Consider the following 24,083-nt stretch of genomic DNA (forward strand, 5'->3'; position numbering starts at 1 on the left):
CCTCTTAAGGGGTTAAATATTGACTAAAATAATTGTAATTATTGTATACAGAAAAATGTAGTCAATTTCTGCAGTACTAAGTCACTATCAGTCATTTTGTTCTTTCACCAGAAGGTGGTGCTGTTGCTCCTCTGTTTATTCTATTCTTTTATTATGCTTATCTCATTGTCTATATGTTAATATAACGTAAAAACAAAAAAATACATAAAAATGAACATGGGTGGGTTAGGCAGGAATATGATGTCTCCTCAATGGGAATCGACTGATGTCATGGCAACAAACAATTTTGATGAGTCCTGTATGTGATATGAAGAGGAGCCGATTCCCTCAGGTTATTTACTAATGATCACACGCCGCACACATAGAGCAGGTCATAGAGGTACCCGGGTGATGGGATAGGGGCTGCTGGTGGGACCCATGGAGGGAATATTTTGAACCAGATAACGCTGCTTCCATAGCAATTCTTTCTTTTGCATTCACTTCAGCTGCTGCTATCGTTTTCACTGCTTTTGCATATTTGCCCTAAGCCAACTGTATGTAAAGACTTTGCTTAAAGGGGTATTCCAGCATCAGAGAATTGTATTCACTGTATATAAGACTATCACTTACTAAATAACTTACTTATACAAAGACAAGGAGACTCCAGTTTGATTACGGATCCAATAGCCGTTTTTATTCACATAAAGCTACACGAATCACAGATACAATGCAGGATCGCAGATACAAAGCAGGATGTATCATCCGGTACCTGTGATTCGTGTAGCTTTATGTGAATAAAAACGGCTATTGGATCTGTAATCGAACTGGAGTCTCCTTGTCTTTGCCATTTAAAAGGTGCAGTCCGCACCCTCTCCGTGCTCGGAATCGTTGGCTTTGGGGTTAGTTGATTCTTTCTTCTATTGCTGCAACTTACTAATACAGTATAATCCCAAATTGTACTGGCTTCAGCATGTTTTTCATTGATTCACCCCTGACATGAAGTTGTGTAGCCCTCTTATTGTCAGTGTGGTGTTGTCTCAGCGGCTCCCTGGCTCCTCCCCCTCTCCTAACAGGAAGCTGTGTAAGCCACTTGTTGTCAGTGGGGTGTTGTCTCAGTAGTTCCCCAGATTCTCCCTCTCTCCCTACTGTGTTGATCCAGAGGAAGGCAAAAAACCCTCATACTAGAGGTAAAAATTCCTTCCCGACTCCAAATATGGCATCAGAATAAATCCCTGGATCAATGTTCTGTCCCTATAAATCTAGAATCCATAACCAGCAATGTTATTACTCTCCAAAAATGCATCCAGACTCCTTTTGAATTCTCTTACCGAGTTCCCCATGACCACCTCCTCAGGCAGAGAGTTCCACAGTCTCACTGCTCTTACAGTAAAGAACCCCTGTCTGTTCTGGTGTAGAAACCTTCTTTCCTCTAAACGTAGAGGATGCCCCCCTGTATATATAGATCATGGAGAGATCTCTGTACGGCCCCCTGATATATTTATACATAGTTATTGGGTCTCCACTAAGCCTTCTTTTTTCTACACTAAATAACCCTAATTCTGATAATCTTTCTGGGTACTGTAGTCCTCCCATTCCCCGTATTATTCTGGTTGCCCGTCTTTGAACCCTCTCCAGCTCCACTATATCTTTCTTGTACACTGGTGCCCAGTACTGTACACAGTATTCTATGTGTGGTCTGACCAGTACTGTACACAGTATTCTATGTGTGGTCTGACCAGTACTGTACACAGTATTCCATGTGTGGTCTGATCAGTACTGTGCACAGTATTCCATGTGTGGTCTGACCAGTACTGTACACAGTATTCTATGTGTGGTCTGACCAGTACTGTACACAGTATTCTATGTGTGGTCTGACCAGTACTGTGCACAGTATTCCATGTGTGGTCTGACCAGTACTGTGCACAGTATTCCATGTGTGGTCTGACCAGTACTGTGCACAGTATTCTATGTGTGGTCTGACCAGTGCTTTACACTGTATTCCATGTGTGGTCTGACCAGTACTGTACACAGTATTCTATGTGTGGTCTGACTAGTACTGTACACAGTATTCTATGTGTGGTCTGACTAGTACTGTACACAGTATTCTATGTGTGGTCTGACCAGTACTGTACACAGTATTCTATGTGTGGTCTGACCAGTACTGTACACAGTATTCTATGTGTGGTCTGACCAGTACTGTACACAGTATTCCATGTGTGGTCTGACTAGTACTGTACACAGTATTTTATGTGTGGTCTGACCAGTGCTTTACACTGTATTCCATGTGTGGTCTGATCAGTACTGTACACAGTATTCTATGTGTGGTCTGACTAGTACTGTACACAGTATTCTATGTGTGGTCTGACTAGTACTGTACACAGTATTTTATGTGTGGTCTGACCAGTACTGTACACAGTATTCTATGTGTGGTCTGACCAGTACTGTACACAGTATTCTATGTGTGGTCTGACTAGTGATTTGTACAGTGGTAGAATTATTTCCTTGTCGTCGGCATCTGTGCCCCTATTGATGCCCCCCATGATTTTATTTGCCTTGGCCGCAGCTGCCCGAAACTGGTCACTACAGCTAAATTTACTGTTAACTAAGACTCCTAAGTCCTTTTCCGCGTCACTTGTCCCAATTGTTCTCCCATTTAATACATAATCCCAGCCTGGATTTTTCCTCCCCATGTGCATTACCTTACATTTATCAGTGTTGAAAAGATCAATTACTGAGACAAATAAACAAGGCAGCAAATCAGAATGAGGTGACAATACTGGGGGACTTTAACTATCCTGATATAAACTGGGAGACTGAGACCTGTGAATCTCATAAAGGAAACAGGTTTCTGACTATAGCTAAAGACAATTATCTGTCCCAAATGGTGCAGGGCCCAACCAGAGGGGGCGCCCTACTGGACTTAATATTAACCAACAGACCTGACAGAGTAATTAATGTGCAAGTAGAAGGACACCTAGGGAATAATGATCATAATATAATACATTATAACTTGTTCTTCAATACGGGAATCTTAACAATTCACAAAAACAATGAACTTTAGGAAGGCAAAGTTTGATCAACTCAGAGAAGCCCTTGACTATATAAAATGGGATAATGTCCTCAAAAACAAGAATACTGACACTAAATGGGAGACTTCTAAGAATATTTTAAATTCTCACTGTGAGATGTATATACCTTATGGGAATAAAAGGGTCAGGAATAAAAGAAAACCAATATGGATGAATAGAAATGTTAAGGGGCAATAAATGACAAAAATAAAACATTTAAACTACTAAAAGAGGACGGCATTGAAGAAGCATTAAAAAGCTATAGAGAAAAATGTAAAATATGTAAAAACAGATAAAAACAGCAAAAATAGAGACAGAAAGACTCTAAGAGTGTAAAACTAACCCCAAAATGTTCTTTAACTATATAAATAGCAAAAGGTTAACAATGAAAATGTTGGCCCTTTAAAAAACCATAAGGAGGAAATTATAGGAAATATAACGATAGTTATGTAGCACAATATAGCATTAGTAAAAAACAAAAATATTAAACACATTCTTCTCCACTGTATTCACCGAGGAAAATGAAATGCCAGGTGAAATACAGTGTGATAAGGTAAACGCCCCAGAACAGGTCACCTGTCTAACCCAGGAAAAAGTACAGTTCACCTGTCTAACCCAGGAAGAAGTACAGTGTCACCTACAAAAAATCTAAATAGACAAATCACCAGGTCCAGATGGCATTCACCCCCGTGTTCTTAAGGAATTAAGTAATGTAATAGACAGACCCCTATTTTTAATATTTATTAGACTCTATAGTGACAGGGACTGTTCCCCAGGACTGGCACATTGCAAATGTGGTGCCAATATTTAAAAATAATTATAGACCTGTTAGTTTAACCTCCATTGTATGTAAATTGTTTGAGGGCTTTCTAAGAGATGCTATTTTGGAGTATCTTGATAAAAATAAATGTATGACCCCATATCAGCATGGCTTTATGAGGGATCGGTCCTGTCATACTAACCTGATCAGCTTTTATGAGGAGGTGAGCTCCAGACTGGACCAGGGGGAATCGCTGGATGTTGTATATCTGGATTTTTTCAAAACATTTGATACGGTGCCACATAAAAGGTTGGTGCATAAAATCAGAAGGATTGGGCTGGGGGAAAATGTGTGCAAGTGGGTAAGTAACTGGCTCAGTGATAGGAAACAGAGGGTGGTTATTAATGGTACTTATTCTGCTTGCGTAACTGTTAGTATATATTTATTAGTAAACTTGTAGAGAGTTTGAATAGTAAAGTAGCAATCTTTGCAGATGACACTAAACTCTGTGAAGTGGTAAACACAATAGAGGACTGTGCACTGTGTGTGGCAGATAACACAATAGAGGACAGTGCACTGTTACAAATGGATCTGGATAGGTTGGAGGTTTGGGCTGAGAAGTGGTAGATGAGGTTCAACACTGATAAATGTAAGGTTATGCACATGGTGAGGAAAAATCCGGGCTGGGATTATGTATTCATGGATAGCCTGACTCTATATCTCCTGACAAAATAGAACATTTTTCATTGTTTTTAATACTGTAGTTGATTGATAATTCTATCTCATAGAGATCCATATCCTCTGCATTCCTTCACTCAATGACCCTGATTTACTAAGAGTGTTGTGTAGTTTTCTTTGTGGGTTTTAATTCCCTAAAAAAAAATGTCCACAGTATTTACTAAGGTTTCCCTACATTTTGCAAACTCTGCTGCAGACAGAATTTCTGGTGCAATGCGCCAGAATCTGGTGCACAATCTGACAAAACATCGGGTTTACAATAGTAAATCAGGGCCAATAAGTGTGAATCCACTGTTACTGTGTGAGACCCATGTGACATGAGGGTTGGGCCCTTTTTAGTAAAGTACAAACAGGACTTTGCCTGTCTTTATATTTTTAGTCTTTACACAAACAAATACTAAATAAATCCTGCTTGCCCAGCGTTTTCGACACAAAAATCTCCCCTCTCTGTACAGATGACTTCCTACTAGACCCAACAAAACAACCACCGAAAATGTGTTACTCACACAAGGTAAATATGCTCTTTATTTAGGCTGCCCATCTCAGTACTCCAATTCTTTAGAGGTTCCTCACAGCCTCTAAGTGCAGACTTGGTTATGCCTTTTGTAAGCTCAGTATTAATCTGATCCAGAAAGAGGATTCGGCCTCGGCACCTGTGCTGACTTGGGGTCAACCCAAAAATCTGGACTGATGCAGAAAGAGGATGAAAAGCCCCACTACCAAATCTACCTTTCATCCCATATTTTCCCCATTCTCTATTATAGGAGTTAGCAAATTCCGTAGCAAGCTAAGTCTCACCCAGCTTTTCCTGGAAACCTAATGTCCACAAACAGGTATCTTGGGGAAATATAGTGGTCCCGACCACCATTTTTGTTACTGTCTCACATTTACTACAGCAAATTCCACAGATCCAGATGTTAGGTCATTTTTGAATCCCATTTGTTTTTGTGTAGTCCGTGCTCGTTCCATCTCCTTTCACTCTTCTCACTAAATCTCTACATATACCTCTTCAGTAGTGGACCTTGTTGAATATGGTATACGGAATGAGCTATTTGCCATCTTTCATTTTTTATATATGTAATAGGAAAATATAAATCAGCTCTTACTCTCTCTCTCTCCGATAATGGAGCCACGCACACTGGCCAAAAATCTGGACTTATCCAGAAAGAGGATGAAAGGCCCCAGACACTGTCCAGAAAATAAAGTGAAGGGTAGTTCAGCAGCTCGATTTCAGGTAATAACTTTTTTTTTACTTATTATTATTTTTTTAAATCTTTTTTTATTTTTATTTTTTTACTAAAAGGGTTATCCAGGAATTGAAACAGAGCTTATTTCTTTCAAAAACCGCTCCCTCTCTGTCTCCAGGTTGGGTGTGGTTCTGAAGCTCAGTTTCATTAAAGTAAATGGAGCCAAGTTGTAATACCACACCCATCCTGGGGACATAGAGGGAGCTGTTTTTAAAAGAAATAAGCTGTTTTTGGATTCATGGATAACCCCTATGAAGCGGTACACCGCTCCTAGACATCTTATCCCCTATCCAAAGGATGGAGATAAGACATCTGATTGCGGGGGTCCTGCTGCTGGGACCCCCCCCCCCCCCCACATTCTCTGTGCAGCACCTGGCGTTCATTTAGAAAGAAAGGCCACGCCCCTCAATGAAAGTCTATGGGAAGGGGCGTGGCAGTCGCCACACCCCTCCCATAGACTTGCATTGAGGGGGCGTGGTATGACGGCACAAGGGGTGTGGCCGTGATGTCACAACCCCCGCCGCCCCCTCCAAGCGATCGGAACAAAATATTCTGTACGCTGGGGCAGCTGAGTATTCCTCTAAATTAAGCCACCAAAAAAAATCACGTGAAATAAAAACATTACGCATCAGGCCTGGCGTGTTTCGGTTGTACGACCTTAATCATAGACCCAATTCTATGATTAAGGTCGTAAGACCGAAACGAGTCAGGCCTGATGCATAGTGTTTTTACGTTGTGTGGTTTGATTCATATATTTTTATGGCTTAACTTAACAAAAAAAGAAGGATTCTTACCTGAAATTGTGCTGCTGAACCATTTTATGGACATCTTTCATTTTCTTTTTTATACATCAGTATCACAATATATTAGCTCATTCTGACTATAAGTAGTTTTGTGTGTCAAGGTCACAAGTTGAGGGTTCACAACCCGTCCGGCGCATAACCTGAGCACCCATCGGAGACTTCCCCATTGTTAAATGTACTGTAGCTGCTAAGTGCGAGAAACCTGACCTCTCACTTTAATATTTCATATAAGAGAATATGATTAATATTTCATTGGGTGTATTCTTACCTGGGGTCAGACGCGGCTCCATGTGCTTCTAACTCCTCCAGGTTTCCATTCGGAGCCCCCCTAGACACATTTAATTACAATGTTTCCAACTGAAAATCTGAAAACCCAAATAATGAATAAAATAAATCTGCATTAAAAATAAATAAATATCCCAACAGTTCATTTAATTAAAAAAACACTCGGAAATGTGACTGTGAAGATTTCACAAACCCCAGAGCGCAAGATATTTAAATAGTGTGGGAGTCATATCAAACAAAGCCTGAGGGGGGCGCTGTTTATTCTCATGGAGATATTACCCTAATAAAAAATTAAAAACTTTAAACATATTGAATTATTTCCAGATGTTATCATGTAAATGGGATTAAATACAAGTATTTACATCAGGCGGACAGCGATGGTTAATGTCTAAGAAGGTCTCGGAGTTATTATATAGACAACCCCTTGTTATCATATAGACAACCCCTTGTTATTATATAGACAACCCCTTGTTATTATAGAGACAACCCCTTGTTATTATATAGACAACCCCTTGTTATTATATAGACAACCCCTTGTTATTATATAGACAACCCCTTGTTATTATAGAGACAACCCCTTGTTATTATATAGACAACTCCTTGTTATTATATAGACAACCCCTTGTTATTATAGAGACAACCCCTTGTTATATAGACAACCCCTTGTTATTATATAGACAACCCCTTGTTATTATATAAACAACCCCTTGTTATTATAGAGACAACCCCTTGTTATTATATAGACAACTCCTTGTTATTATATAGACAACCCCTTGTTATTATAGAGACAACCCCTTGTTATTATATAGACAACCCCTTGTTATTATATAGACAACCCCTTGTTATTATATAGACAACCCCTTGTTATCATATAGACAACCCCTTGTTATTATAGAGACAAACCCCTTGTTATTATAGAGACAACCCCTTGTTATTATAGAGACAACCCCTTGTTATTATATAGACAACCCCTTGTTATTATATAGACAACCCCTTGTTATTATAGAGACAAACCCCTTGTTATTATAGAGACAACCCCTTGTTATTATAGAGACAACCCCTTGTTATTATATAGACAACCCCTTGTTATTATATAGACAACCCCTTGTTATTATAGAGACAACCCCCTTGTTATTATAGAGACAACCCCTTGTTATTATATAGACAACCCCTTGTTATCATATAGACAACCCCTTGTTATAGTATAGACAACCCCTTGTTATTATTTAGACAACCCCTTGTTATTATATAGACAACCCCTTGTTATAGTATAGACAACCCCTTATTATTATAGAGACAACCTCTTGTTATTATAGAGACAACCCCTTGTTATCATATAGACAACCCCTTGTTATTATGTAGACAACCCCTTGTTATTATATAGACAACCCCTTGTTATTATAGAGACAACCCCCTTGTTATTATAGAGACAACCCATTGTTATTATATAGACAACCCCTGGTTATCATATAGACAACCCCTTGTTATCGTATAGACAACCCCTTGTTATTATATAGACAACCCCTTGTTATTATATAGAAAACCCCTTGTTATTGTACTGACAACCCCTTGTTATTATATAGACAACCCCTTGTTATTATATAGACAACCCCTTGTTATTATATAAACAACCCCTTGTTATTATAGAGACAACCCCTTGTTATTATATAGACAACTCCTTGTTATTATATAGACAACCCCTTGTTATTATAGAGACAACCCCTTGTTATTATATAGACAACCTCTTATTATTATAGAGACAACCCCTTGTTATTATATAGACAACCCCCTGTTATTATATAGACAACCCCTTGCTATTATAGAGACAACCCCTTGTTATTATATAGACAACCCCTTGTTATTATATAGACAACCCCTTGTTATTATATAGACAACCCCTTGTTATTATATAGAAAACCCCTTGTTATTATATAGACAACCCCTTGTTATTATATAGACAACCCCTTGTTATTATATAGACAACCCCTTGTTATTATATAGACAACCCCTTGTTATTATAGAGACAACCCATTGTTATTATATAGACAACCCCTTGTTATTATAGAGACAACCCATTGTTATTATATAGACAACCCCTTGTTATTATATAGACAACCCCTTGTTATTATTTAGACAACCCCTTGTTATTATATAGACAACCCCTTGTTATTATATAGACAACCCCTTGTTATTATATAGACAACCCCCTGTTATTATTTAGACAACCCCTTGTTATTATGTAGACAACCCCTTGTTATTATATAGACAACCCCTTGTTATTATATAGACAACCAACCCCTTGTTATTACAGAGACAACTCATTGCTATTATAGAGACAACTCATTGCTATTATATTATAATATAATGCAAAAAAAATAATACAAAAAATAAATAAATAAATATATATATATATATATATATATATATATATATATATATATATATAGTCCTGTATATAGGAGGCAGTATTATAGTAGTTATGTGGAGGGGAGATAGAGAGATAGGACCGCACCGCGGTCACCCACAATATCCGGGAGTGTGTACACTGTGACAGGGGATGTCAGAGGTATGGAGCGGGGTGGTGCAAAAAAGCAGGAGAGAACAATGTCCAAAATAGCAAATTGAGAAAAAGGTTGCTTCTGCACTCACCCTTCTGGCGCTGCTTCACTGTGTCACTGAGTTAGTCCATGTACGGCCGGCCGCTGTACGGGAGATGATACGGAGAGATCGCTGCAGCCGGAGCTGAGCGGTGACAGCTACGAGCTCGTTTCGCGGTTCGCGGAGGCCCGAAGAAGCGGTTTTAACCGCGATACGAGCTCGTAGCTGTCACCGCTCAGCTCCGGCTGCAGCGATCTCTCCGTATCATCTCCCGTACAGCGGCCGGCCGTACATGGACTAACTCAGTGACACAGTGAAGCAGCGCAAGAAGGGTGAGTGCAGAAGCAACCTTTTTCTCATTTTGCTATTATAGTAGTTATATTCTTGTATATAGGAGGCAGTATTATAGTAGTTATATTCTTGTATATAGGAGCAGTATTATAGTAGTTATATTCTTGTATATAGGAGCAGTATTATAGTAGTTATATTCTTGTATATAGGAGCAGTATTATAGTAGTTATATTCTTGTATATAGGAGGAGTATTATAGTAGTTATATTCTTGGATATAGGAGCAGTATTATAGTAGTTATATTCTTGTATATAGGAGCAGTATTATAGTAGTTATATTCTTGTATATAGGAGCAGTATTATAGTAGTAATATTCTTGTATATAGGAGCAGTATTATAGTAGTTACATTCTTGTATATAGGAGCAGTATTATAGTAGTTATATTCTTGTATATAGGAGCAGTATTATAGTAGTTATATTCTTGTATATAGGAGGCAGTATTATAGTAGTTGTATTCTTGGATATAGGAGCAGTATTATAGTAGTTGTATTCTTGAGGAGCAATATTATAGTAGTTGTATTATTGTACATAGGAGGCAGTATTATAGTAGTTATATTCTTGTATATAGGAGCAGTATTATAGTAGTTATATTCTTGTATATAGAAGCAGTATTATAGTAGTTATATTCTTGTATATAGGAGCTGTATTATAGTAGTTATATTCTTGTATATAGGAGCAGTATTATAGTAGTTATATTCTTGTATATAGGAGCAGTATTTTAGTAGTCATATTCTTGTATATAGGAGCAGTATTATAGTAGTTATATTCTTGTATATAGGAGTAGTATTATAGTAGTTATATTCCTGTACATAGGAGCAGTATTACAGTAGTTATATTCTTGTATATAGGAGCAGTATTATTGTAGTTATATTCTTGTATATAGGAGTAGTATTATAGTAGTTATATTCTTGTATATAGGAGCAGTATTATAGTAGTTATATTCTTGTATATAGAAGCAGTATTATAGTAGTTATATTCTTGTATATAGGAGCAGTATTATAGTAGTTATATTCTTGTATATAGGAGCAGTATTATAGTAGTTATATTCTTGTATATAGGAGCAGTATTATAGTAGTTATATTCTTGTATATAGGAGCAGTATTATAGTAGTTATATTCTTGTATATAGGAGCAGTATAACTGTATAATAGTAGTTATATTCTTGTACATAGGAGCAGTATTATAGTAGTTATATTCTTGTATATAGGAGCAGTATTATAGTAGTTATATTCTTGTACATAGAAGCAGTATTATAGTAGTTATATTCTTGTATATAGGAGCAGTATTATAGTAGTTATATTCTTGTATATAGGAGCAGTATTATAGTAGTTATATTCTTGTATATAGAAGCTGTATTATAGTAGTTATATTCTTGTATATAGGAGCAGTATTATAGTAGTTATATTCTTGTATATAGGAGCAGTATTATAGTAGTTATATTCTTGTATATAGGAGCAGTATTATAGTAGTTATATTCTTGTATATAGGAGCAGTATAACTGTATTATAGTAGTTATATTCTTGTACATAGGAGCAGTATTATAGTAGTTATATTCTTGTATATGTTACGCCGAGCGCTCCGGGTCCCCGTTCCTCCCCGGAGCGCTCGCCTCATCCTCGTTGCTGCAGCGCCCCGGTCAGATCCACTGACCGGGTGCGCTGCGGTACCGCCTCCAGCCGGGATGCGATTCGCGATGCGGGTGGCGCCCGCTCGCGATGCGCACCCCGGTCCCCGTACCTGACTCGCTCTCCGTCGGTCCTGTCCCGGCGCGCGCGGCCCCGCTCCCTAGGGCGCGCGCGCGCCGGGTCTCTGCGATTTAAAGGGCCACTGCGCCGCTGATTGGCGCAGTGGTTCTAATTAGTGTGTTCACCTGTGCACTCCTTATATATACCTCACTTCCCCTGCACTCCCTCACCGGATCTTGTTGCCCTTGTGCCTAGTGAAAGCGTTCCCTTGTTTCTTCCTAGCCCGTGTTCCAGACCTCCTGCCGTTGCCCCTGACTACGATCCTTGCTGCCTGCCCCGACCTTCTGCTACGTCCGACCTTGCCTTTGTCTACTCCCTTGTACCGCGCCTATCTTCAGCAGTCAGAGAGGTTGAGCCGTTGCTAGTGGATACGACCTGGTCACTACCGCCGCAGCAAGACCATCCCGCTTTGCGGCGGGCTCTGGTGAAAACCTGTAGTGACTTAGAACCGGTCCACTAGCACGGTCCTCGCCAATCCCTCTCTGGCACAGAGGATCCACCTCCTACCAGCCGGGATCGTGACAGTAGATCCGGCCATGGATTCCGCTGAGGTACCGCTGTCAAGTCTTGCCGACATTTTCACGATGATCACCCAACAAAATCACCAGCTGGCATACTTGTCCACCGTGACACAGCAACTGAAGTCACAGTTACAGCAGCTGCTGTCACTGTCACAGCAGCTGCAACTGCAACAACCATCTCCTCCGCCGGCTCCTGCAACTCCTCCGCAGCAACCGGCCGCTCCTAACCCCTGCTTGTCCCTGCCGGACAAATTTGATGAGGACTCTAGACTCTGCCGTGGTCTCCTTTCTGGAAAGGCCTTGTCTGGGGCCACACCACTCTGGGACCGCAATGATCCTGCCACAGCCACAGTCCAGTCCTTCTTCGCTGAGGTCCGTGGTGTCTTCGAGGAGCCTGCCCGAGCTTCTTCTGCCGAGACTGCCCTGCTGAACCTGGCCCAGGGTGTTTCTTCCGTTGGCGAATACGCCATTCAGTTCCGTGCTCTTGCTTCCGAGTTGTCCTGGAATAGTGAGGCTCTCTGCGCGACCTTTAAAAAAGGCCTATCCAGCAACATTAAAGATGTTCTGGCCGCACGAGAAACTCCTGCTAACCTACATGAACTCATTCATCTTGCCACTCGCATTGACATGCGTTTTTCCGGATGGCGTCTGGAGCTCCGCCTGGATATGGACTTTGTTCGCACGAGGCGTTTTTTCTCCCCGGCTCCTCTCTCCTCTGGTCCTCTGCAAACCGTTCCTGTGCCTCCCGCCGTGGAGGCTATGCAAGTTGACCGGTCTCGCTTGACACCTCAAGAGAGGACACAACGCCGCATGGAGAATCTTTGCCTGTACTATGCCGGTACCGAACACTTCCTGAAGGATTGTCCTATCCGTCCTCCCCGCCTGGAAAGACGTACGCTGACTCCGCACAAAGGTGACACAGTTCTTGATGTCAACTCTGCTTCTCCACGCCTTACTGTGCCTGTGCGGATATCTTCCTCTACCTTCTCCTTCTCTACTATGGCCTTCTTGGATTCCGGATCTGCAGGAAATTTTTTTTTGGCCTCTCTTATCAACAGGTTCAACGTCCCTGTGACCAGTCTCGCCGGACCCCTCTACATCAATTGTGTTGACAATGAAAGATTGGACTGTGCCGTGCGTTACCGCACGGAACCCCTCCTAATGTGCATCGGACCTCATCACAAAAAAATTGAGTTTTTTTTCCTCAGGTTCTTTGGCCCCAAGAAGAGGGGGAGACCCAAGGGGGGGGTACTGTTACGCCGAGCGCTCCGGGTCCCCGTTCCTCCCCGGAGCGCTCGCCTCATCCTCGTTGCTGCAGCGCCCCGATCAGATCCACTGACCGGGTGCGCTGCGGTACCGCCTCCAGCCGGGATGCGATTCGCGATGCGGGTGGCGCCCGCTCGCGATGCGCACCCCGGTCCCCGTACCTGACTCGCTCTCCGTCGGTCCTGTCCCGGCGCGCGCGGCCCCGCTCCCTAGGGCGCGCGCGCGCCGGGTCTCTGCGATTTAAAGGGCCACTGCGCCGCTGATTGGCGCAGTGGTTCTAATTAGTGTGTTCACCTGTGCACTCCTTATATATACCTCACTTCCCCTGCACTCCCTCGCCGGATCTTGTTGCCCTTGTGCCTAGTGAAAGCGTTCCCTTGTTTCTTCCTAGCCCGTGTTCCAGACCTCCTGCCGTTGCCCCTGACTACGATCCTTGCTGCCTGCCCCGACCTTCTGCTACGTCCGACCTTGCCTTTGTCTACTCCCTTGTACCGCGCCTATCTTCAGCAGTCAGAGAGGTTGAGCCGTTGCTAGTGGATACGACCTGGTCACTACCGCCGCAGCAAGACCATCCCGCTTTGCGGCGGGCTCTGGTGAAAACCTGTAGTGACTTAGAACCGGTCCACTAGCACGGTCCTCGCCAATCCCTCTCTGGCACAGAGGATCCACCTCCTACCAGCCGGGATCGTGACAGTATATAGGAGCAGTATTATAGTAGTTATATTCTTGTACATAGGAGCAGTATTATAGTAGTTATATTCTTGTATATAGGAGCAGTATTATAGTAGTTATATTCTTGTACATAGGAGCAGTATTATAGTAGTTATATTCTTGTATATAGGAGCAGTATTATAGTAGTTATATTCTTGTACATAGGAGCAGTATTATAGTAGTTATATTCTTGTATATAGGAGCAGTATTATAGTAGTTATATTCTTGTATATAGTAGCAGTATTATAGTAGTTATATTATTGTACATATGAGGTATAGTAGATATATTTCATTAGACAGGGCTGCAATAAGACTTTTGATGAAATGTTTCCATCTGTCTGTGAGTTTTTCTTCTTTCTAAATAGCATCTTTCTCCTTCATGTTAGTCATTATTATTATTTTCGTTACCCTTCAGATTCCTAGGAAGCGGTGACAAGAATCTTCAGAACCAAATAACATGTTTAATATCAAGATCGATCTTTTTGTGAAGAGAACGAAGATAATAATTTGCTCTTATTCTTCACTTCCTTGTCACAAAAATCAGGTAACGCTCCGACGTAAGAAATGAAAAAAAAATAAAATAAATAAAGAAACCAATAAAGCCTGAGGATATATGAGTGTTTATGCATTGTGTTATGAGGGTCTGTGTCTCAAATCTGAATTTTATTAGTATTTTATTACAGATAAGATGACCATGAACTGCAAGAAGCTCAGGAAGCATTTTGAACAGTGACGACAAAGCTCAGAAAAGAACATTGTAACATGGCTAATGCTTTGGTGTGCTGTAATCTGAATGCTCTAAAAGTATGTGCCCCCTTTCAGATGACTTCTGTCTTTTATGCCCCACATTAAAGGGGTACTCCATTGCCAGACATCATATCCCTTTGGCATTCTAAACATTATGTTCAGAACTCTGGATTCGGGGGACCATGGTCCTGACATCATGCCACACCCCCTCCATTCATCTCTATGGGAGAGGCGGAGACACAGCGTTCGCGTATCTCCGCCTCTCCCATAGAAATGAATGGAGGGGGCGTTTTTCGACAAGTTCTGTGCTGGGTACGAAACGTTATTTACAGGAGCAAAGTTGGGGCCGAGACAGGGCCCCATATGGGAGATCGGTACCCAGCTGTCAGACCCCCGCGATCAGACACTTATTCCCAATTCTGCTGAAAGGGAATACGTTTTTTCCTGCTGGGTAACTTCTTTAAATAGTAATAAGACAACCAAATTAAAGGGGTACTCCGGTGGAAAACATTTTATTGTAAATCAACTGGTGCTAGAAAGTTAAATAGATTTGTAAATTACTTCTATTTAAAAATCTTAAACCTTCCAGTACTTTTCAGCTGCTGTATAATTCAGAGGAAGTTCTTTACTTTTTGAATTTCTTTCCTGTCTGACCCCAGTGCTCTCTGCTGACACCTCTGTCTGTGTCAGGAACTGTCCAGAGTAGGGGCACATCCCCATAGCAAACCTCTCCTGGTCTGACATAGACAAAGGTGGCAGCAGAGAGCACTGTGGTCAGACTATCCAACAGCTCCCTCTCTTGGAGCTATCACGGGGTAGACTCTGCACACACTGACCTCCTGGCACTACGCACACACTGCCCTCCTGGCACTGTGTTAGAGCTCCCAGGTCTCTACCCCATTCCAATCTTCCCCTCAGCTGGTGGGGCAGCTGAGTTTTAAGGCCAACAAAAAGCCCGGCCTGGTTTGTGGGTAATGACCCCCACCCTGCTCTTAATCATTCCCGGTAAGAGCCGTCCTGGATTGGCCTTCCAGCCATGCTACGGGTACTGTGTCAGGCTGCACCACAGCACAGATACTAATAAATTCCGGCTCTTGCCTCACCAAGGCCAGGAACCTTGGTGACACATACAGTACCTCCACGACCACACCTTTCACCTTATCACAAAGTCTATGGGACCTCCCATAAACTTGCATTGAGGGGGCGTGATGTGATGCCACGAGGGGCATGGCCGTGATGTCATGACCCGCGCAGCCTGCACCTAGCCTTCGGAACAAAATGTTCCGAACGCTGGACCAGTGGAGTATCCCTTTAATCATTTAGGAGGGTTACATCGGCTTGTGTCATCAAATCTATCTCACCAGCTGGGATTTCTTCCAAATATAAGGACTTGATACTTCATCCAGCTTGGTGGATCCCTCCTGAAATGTCCTATAAGATGGCCGCCTCTGTTAGCTTCTTACAGCTGTCATTCTCCTCCTACTTCATCCGTGCGTCCGTATCTTTTTAGGTCCTGTGTCCTTGTGCCCCTAAGCTCTCTCACTCATGGGTACCATATATCTATAATTGAAGGTATGTCCTTTATAAATGTGGGCGTGCTTATCCTAATTGATCACTGATTGTCCATAAATATACATATAGGGGGAGATTAATCAAAACCTGTCCAGAGGAAAAGTTGCTGAGTTGCCCATAGCAACCAATCAGATCGCTTCTTTCATTTTTCAGAGGCCTTTTCAAAAATGAAAGTGATCTGATTGGTTGCTATGGGAAACGCTGCAACTTTTCCTCTGGACGGGTTTGATAAATCTCCACCATAAGGTTTATTAGATTCCCCTCCTTATGGGTTGTCTGAATATTCGTTACCTCGTGGGCGTACGCTTCTCCTGATTGGATACTCCATGTGCATGTTTGGTTTCATTTTACAACCATTATCCTCCCCACACTATAGTTTGTCATCACATCGTGTCTCAATCACAGCCTGTAACCTTCTAACACCTGGTTTGTCTAATGTACCTTGATAAGGCCGCGTTCACATTGTCGTTGAACTCCGCTATTCGGAGTTCTGTTGGCAATCCGGCCAGAAGGACTGGAGTTTAGCGGGGAAAAAAATAGTGCAAGCACTTAATTCCTGTAGAATTACAGGATCACCGACAGACCCCATCCAAGCGAATGGGGTCAATCGGGAACTGGTAATAGCCATTTGCATCGGCTCAATGAAAAAAAAAAAGAAGAAAAAGCCAATCGGACCCTTAACTGGTTGGATGCGAACGACAATGTGAACCCAGCCTAACCTTGATTTATACACATGATATTGTGTATTCAAAAATACCTTGTTGCATAATATTGATCAATTACATTGAGAGTGGCCCAACATATATTGGGGGAGATTTATCAAAACCCATGCAGAGGAAAAGTTGGCCAGTTACCCATAGCAACCAATCAGATCGCTTCTTTAGTTTTACAGAGGCCTTGTTAAAAATGAAAGAAGCAAATTGGTTGGTTGCTATGGGCAACTGGTCAACTTTTACTCTGGACAGGTTTTGATAAATCTCCCCCATTGTGTCTTGTGGCCTCTTTACTCTTTCCTGATGGCAGATTGGGGAGTGATGGGTCTGGAATGTTGGATTCAACTGCCTGATCCTTAAGTTTTTGGGGGAACCATACAGATCACTCCCATACAGATCACATATAAACATCAAAGTTACAGAGTTTAAAACATATAGTTTAAAACATATAGGTATAAGGTCTAATTAAGAATCAGTAGATCAGATTTGTGTTCTATTCTAATGGCACCTCTGTTGCCTTTATGAGACGGCTTGAGAGAGACACAACCTTAATGAAAAGCTTTGTTTTTAAAGGGGTACTCCATTGGAAATATATATATTTTTTAAATCAACTGGTGTCAGAAATGTAAACAGATTTGTAAATTACTTCTATAAAAAAAATCTTAATCCTTCCAGTACTTATCAGCTGTTGTATGCTCCACACGAAGTTGTGTACTTCTTTCCAGTCTGACCACAGTGCTCTCTGCTGACACCTCTGTTCATGTCAGGAACTGTCCAGAGCAGGAGCAAATCCCCATAGCAAATCTCTCCTGCTTTGGACAATTCCTGATATGGACAGAGGTGTCAGCAGAGAGCACTGTGATCAGAGAGAAAGGAAATTCGTAAAAATGTACGCCCTATTGCCGCTCCCCTGCTATGATGTAGGGTCACGGGCTGACCCCGCATCATAGCCGCTAGGACTTGTGTCTAATGCCGGACATCACCAATCACGGGGATGCCCGGCATTAAGCCCCTAGACGCGGTGATCAAAGTTGAGGCAGCTCAGTTGAGCTGTTTGCGACCACCACAGTGAAATTGCGGCATCCCGAACAGCTGAGAGGACAGGGGGAGGGTCCATACCTTCCTCCTCTCCATCCGATTGGTGATCTGCTGCTTCATGCCTGCTCAGCAGGCTGGAGGAGCAGAACGCTGATAACACTGATCAATGCTATGTTATGGCATAGCCTTTAACAGTGTATGCAATCAGAAGATTGCATGTAATAGTCCGCTATGGGGACTAAAAGGGTGTAAAAAAAAATTAATAAATGTGAATTAACCCCTTCTATACTAAAAGTTCAAATCACCTGCCTTTTCCCAAATTCCATATAAAAAATATGTAAACATAATAAAAATAAACATATGTGCTATCGCCTCGTGTGTAAATGTCCGAACTTTAAAAATATTTTTTTCATTAAACCGCACAATCAATGGCATATACGTAAAAAATTCCAATATCCAAAATAGTTTTTTTTTGGTCATTTTGTATACCCTAAAAGTAATCAAAAAGTCCCATCAAAACAAAAATGGTACCGATACAAACTTCAGAACACAGCACCAAAAAATTAGCCCTCATACCGCCCTATATGCGGAATAAGTTAAAAGGGTTATAGGAGGCAGAAGAGGACAATTTTAAACATACAAATTTTGGTGCATGTAGTTTTTTTTAAAGTAGTAAAATAAAATAAAACCTATATAAATTATGTATCCTTGTTACCGTATGGACCTACAGAAAAGTGCTCTGCGCAGAATTGGAGGCCCCCAAAAGTTACAAAATGGCTTTTTATTTTTTTCAATTTTGCCCCACAAATATTTTTTTCTGGTTTCACCATAGATTTTGTGGTGAAATGATTGATGTAATTACAAAGTAATATTGATGGTGCAAAAATAAAAAAATAAAAAAATGCTCTCATATGGGTCTGTAGGTGGAAAATTGAAAGTGTTATGATTTTTAGAAGGTGAGAAGGAAAAATCTAAAAAATTTTACAGAAATGGCCCGATCCTCCAAAGGATAGGGGATAAGATGTCAGATCGCCGGGGTCCCGCTGCTGGGAGATCGCTCTGCACGTAATGACGGGCAATACAGGGGCCAGAGCATTGTTACGTCACGGCTCCACCCCTCATGACGTCACAGCCCGCCCCCGTCAATGCAAGTCTATGGGAGGGGGCGTTGCAGTCGTCACGCCCCTTGCCATAGACTTGCAATAAGGGGATGGGCCGTGATGTCATGAGGGGCGGGGCCATGATGTCACGTTGCTCCAGCCCCTGTATCGCCCGTCATTACGCACAGAGCGAACTCGCTCTGTGCAGTAATGATGGCGGGTGCGATCCCCGGGGTCCCCAGCAGCGGGACCGCGGGATCTAGCATCTTATCCCCTATCCTTTGGATAGGGGATAAGATGCCAGGGGAGGAGTACCCCTTTAAGGGGTTAAATGGTACCTGTCACCATCAGTGAAATATAATATATTATTGTCACAGGGTGTCTCCAGCTGTTGCAAAACTACAACTCCCTGCATGCCTGGACAGCCAAAGGCTGTCCAGGCATGCTGGGAGTTGTAGTTTTGCAACAGCTGGACGCACCCTGGTTGGAAAGCACTGCTGTTGAGCTAGGGTGCATGCACACCACGTTTTTGCTATACAGTTCCCGTATACGATTTGCATTGACTTAACATTGTAAACCGTATGTCAAACGCATCATCCGGTTTAGTCCATTTTGCGTCTTATACGGTTTTGTCAGTTTTTTCCCCGTACCCAAAACCGTAGTCTACCACGTTTTTTGGTCCAGGTGAAAAACTGTATTAAACCGTATACGTTTTTTTTTTTTTTTTTAACATGGGAGTCAATGGGAACCGTACAGAACTGTATGTGCGTACGGTTTCATCCGTTTTTCACCATACGGTTTTTGACTTTGCACAGTGTTTTTCTCGGAATTTCAATCAAACAAGTGAAACTTTATTCATAATGGAGTGAAAAGTTAAAAGCATTTCCGTTTTTTTCTTCAAAAAACGGATGCAACCGGACATCATTTTTCGAACCGTTTACGGGTCGAAATTTGTACACACATTTTGATACAATTTAGTCAGGTTTTGAGGAATCCGTTTTTCATCGAAAACCTGATACGGGAACTACATTGCAAAAACGGGGTGTGCATGCACCCTTATGATGCCTTTAGTGCATAGTGCTAAATATTGCGCTAAACATTGTGCTGGATATCTCTGCTCCTTTTGCAGCTGTTGGGCAGAGCTGTCATACTGTCTAGTTCAGTGCACAGAGCTGAGGGGAGTGTGTGCGGTCTCAGCCAATCACAGGTCATCTCACACTCAACTGCTCCGTGCTGTGTGTAGCAGAGTGAGGGAGGAAGTTCTCCCCTGTATGGCTTCAGAGACATAACAGAATTACACACAAATTTTAGAGAGAAGAGAGGGCCCTGCTCACAAAAGCGTACAAACTATGAGAAATGAGGTTGAGATAAAAGGCAGAAAGTACTTAAAGGGGTAGTCCGCCCCTAGACATCTTATCCCCTATGTTCTAACAGTGCTGGGACCCCTGCGATTAGACATCTTATCCCCTATCCTTTGGTCATTTGAAGCTGGATAATCCCCCCCCCCTCCCCCACACACACTCACATACAGACACCACCACAAGCTCCATTGTAGGATGCACATACCTTCCATAACTTAAGTACACATAGACTTTGTTTACTATAGTGCGTGTGCAACTTTTTCGCAATGTTTTAATCACAAGTCTAAATGTTCGCAATTAGCTGCTTGCTTGGTTAGCCCAACATTTTAGCCTAAAATCCGAAAAATTATTATTCCATCGCTTCCGCCCTCTCTCCTATTCTCAGAATATTTAGAATACATTAAGGCTCACAATAAAGTTTCCAAAATGAAAAAAGCCCAATGTGCTGTACGGATGCATTAGATGTACTGTATGTGACAATAGAGGTCGATTGTGCTCCATTAATACCGTAGAAATTACAGTCATCACAGTAACATTAACGGGTATCAGGCGCATTAGGAGGATTCTTACTTTCCCTTATTAGCTGATCCCGGGACTCATTGCTATACTGTGGTCTGTGATATTATTATTATTAGGTGTGGAACTGAAGGCCACTTAATGGATTCCATATATAGTTAAAAGGTCAGATGCCAGAGCTCTTGCTGTAAAAACGTGACAAAAATAAGGTTGGATTCATATTTCCCAAAATTTTAAATAATTTAATGAGACACTTGGTGTGGCATGCTTGGGGTGGTGTTCATAGGGCGTTGCTTGCAATGGTGTGGAGCTTGTTGGGTGTGACTTGCTGTGCGGTGGGGTTTGTTTTGGATGGCTAGCCATGTGGTGGGGTTAATTTTGAAATGCCTTGCTATATGGTGTTCTTTTTTTTTTGGATGACTTGCTATACGGTGGTGTTTGTTTTGGATGGCTTGCTATACGGTGGGGTTGGTTTTGGATGACTTGCTATATGGTGTTTTTTTTTTGGGATGGCTTGCTATACGGTGGGGTTTGTTTTGGATGGCTTGTTATGGGTTGGGGTTTGTTTTGGATGGCTTGTTATGGGTTAGGATTTGTTTTGGATGGCTTGCTATACGATGGGGTTTGTTTTGGATGGCTTGGTATAGGGTGGGGTTTGTTTTGGATGGCTTGCTATATGGTGGGGTTTGTTTTGGATGGCTTGCTATACGGTGGGGCTTGTTTTGGATGGCTTGCTTTACGGTGGGGTTTGTTTTGGATGGCTTGTTATGGGTTGGGGTTTGTTTTGGATGGCTTGCTATACAGTGGGGTTTGTTTTGGATGGCTTGCTATATGGTGGGGTTTGTTTTGGAGGACTTGCTATACGGTGGGGCTTGTTTTGGAAGACTTGCTCTACGGTGGGGTTTGTTTTGGATGGCTTGTTATGGGTTGGGGTTTGTTTTGGATAGCATGTTATACGGTGGGGTTTGTTTTCGACGGCTTGCTATATGGTGGGGTTTGTTTTGGAAGGCTTGCTATACAGTAGGTTTTTTTTTGGATGGCTTGCCATACGGTGGGGTTTGTTTTGGATGACTTGCCATACGGTGGGGTTTGTTTTGGATGACTTGCTATATGGTAGGGTTTGTTTTGGGTGGCTTGCTATACAGTAGGGTTTGTTTTGGATGGCTTGCTATATGGTGGGGTTTGTTTTGGATAGCTAGTTATGGGTTGTAGTTTGTTTTGGATGGCTTGCTATACGGTGGAGTCTGTTGTGGATGGCTTATTATGGGTTGGGGTTTGTTTGGATGGCTTGCTGTACGGTGGGGTTTGTTTTGGATGGCTTGCTATACGGTGGGGTTTGTATTGGATGGCTTGCTATATGGGGGGGTTTGTTTTGGATGGCTTTTTATGGGTTGGGGTTTGTTTTGGATGGCTTGTTATGGGTTAGAGTTTGTTTTGGATGGCTAGAGATAGATTATTGCCTGAAACATGATGTATCTGGATTCGCCACTGATCCATATAGTGACAATAACAGCAACATATCCCTGCAGCTTCATTCATTATTTTGTTATTACCATAAATAAGGTAAGGATTATACAGAAAGTTTTGTTTGACTGTAACCCTGAGAGGTTGCAACATTTTAAGATACCCTTTCCCCTTTCCTTGCCCCCTTTCCTTGTAGCAGATAACACTTTCAGCTGCCTTCACTTGGTCTCCAGTCCAGATCTTCATGAAATTGCACCAAAGTTTTTAACCTCTCTGTTCAAAGTAAAAATATTACAGCCTGAAAAAACACCAAATCTATGAAAGACTCCAAATGTGAAAAATAAGCAGAAAGTGACAGATTGATCAGAAAAATAGCTACTCGCAAGCTGTTAATAATAATTAGAGGCAAATGCAATTTTTTAACCAAGATTTAAACAGAAATGCAATAGTACACAATCTTTACATCCGTGTAGGCCATGATTAAGAACTCTATAACTTAGAAACCCGTCAGGATTTCATTTCTTTATTTTTTTGTGTAGTACAATTGATGTGCTGATTTTTAACATTGTTTGACTAAAGTTTTGCCATTTTATACTTACCTGGAGTCGGAGAACAATCTTTATTTGGTGGTTTATGTTTCGCTAGGAGTCGGAGCAGCTTGGCGTCCAATGTACTCTGGACCCTCATAGAGTCCCCTTATGTACTTAATGGATAATGGTGGTGAGCTTATGTACTTTTTGCTTTCTCTACTCATCGTTCAATGGGCCGTATAATGGGAAATGGATGGAGCTGTACATCACGGCTTATGAATGAGAAATAAATACTGAGAAAGAATCATGGATATGATGGATATGTCAGGTGAGGTATTTGACATTCTTCAATGCAATAAAGCCGGCTACATCTGTGAGCAACATATAGTGTGATGACCTCCTGGAGCTCAACCATCAGACACAATATTATCAAAGCAATTTTCTCCTCCAATTGATCAGATATCTAAACGGCCCACTTATTGGATTACTCCATCGATTCCTTTCCAGCTGGGCTTTAAGCAGGGATGGTCTAGTCTACGGCGAGCGCTCATTACCTAGGAGTGTTGTCAGGGGAACCGGCATCTCATGAATAGATAACAGGATCCTTAAAGGGGTACTCTAATGGAAAACAAATATTTTCAGATCATCCGGAGCCAGAAAGTTAAACAGATTTGTATACAAATATTTACCCAAAACCTCAAGGAGAGTGTATGAATTTATGATAATTAATAGAACAGACCATGCTTCAATTAACAGTCGTATTTATTACAATATCAAATAAATAATAAAAATAGTAGTAATATTAAGAAGATCCCCTCACAGTGCCCTATGGGGGGATCTGAATGTACAAAAAAAAATGTAATAAAATAATTACTGATGCCACTAATGTGCGTTCACTTGGTAGATATAGATATATCTGACAATGAATGGTTCACTATAGAATGATACAAATAACAGGTGGTATATAGTAATG

The 24,083-nt window shown here is 41.6% G+C and overlaps 1 long non-coding RNA gene across 1 annotated transcript; it reads left to right on the plus strand.

The window, feature by feature from the left end:
• The first annotated feature begins 253 nt into the window (after positions 1–253).
• On the plus strand, positions 254–15,620 carry LOC130272778 (uncharacterized). Its single transcript, XR_008843742.1, has 3 exons — positions 254–331; positions 14,485–14,613; positions 14,753–15,620. It is a non-coding gene; the product is annotated as an uncharacterized LOC130272778 (long non-coding RNA).
• The last annotated feature ends 8,463 nt before the right edge of the window (positions 15,621–24,083 follow it).

The sequence above is a fragment of the Hyla sarda genome, chromosome 5 (genome assembly GCF_029499605.1).
Source record: "Hyla sarda isolate aHylSar1 chromosome 5, aHylSar1.hap1, whole genome shotgun sequence".
Taxonomy (NCBI): Eukaryota; Metazoa; Chordata; class Amphibia; order Anura; family Hylidae; genus Hyla; species Hyla sarda.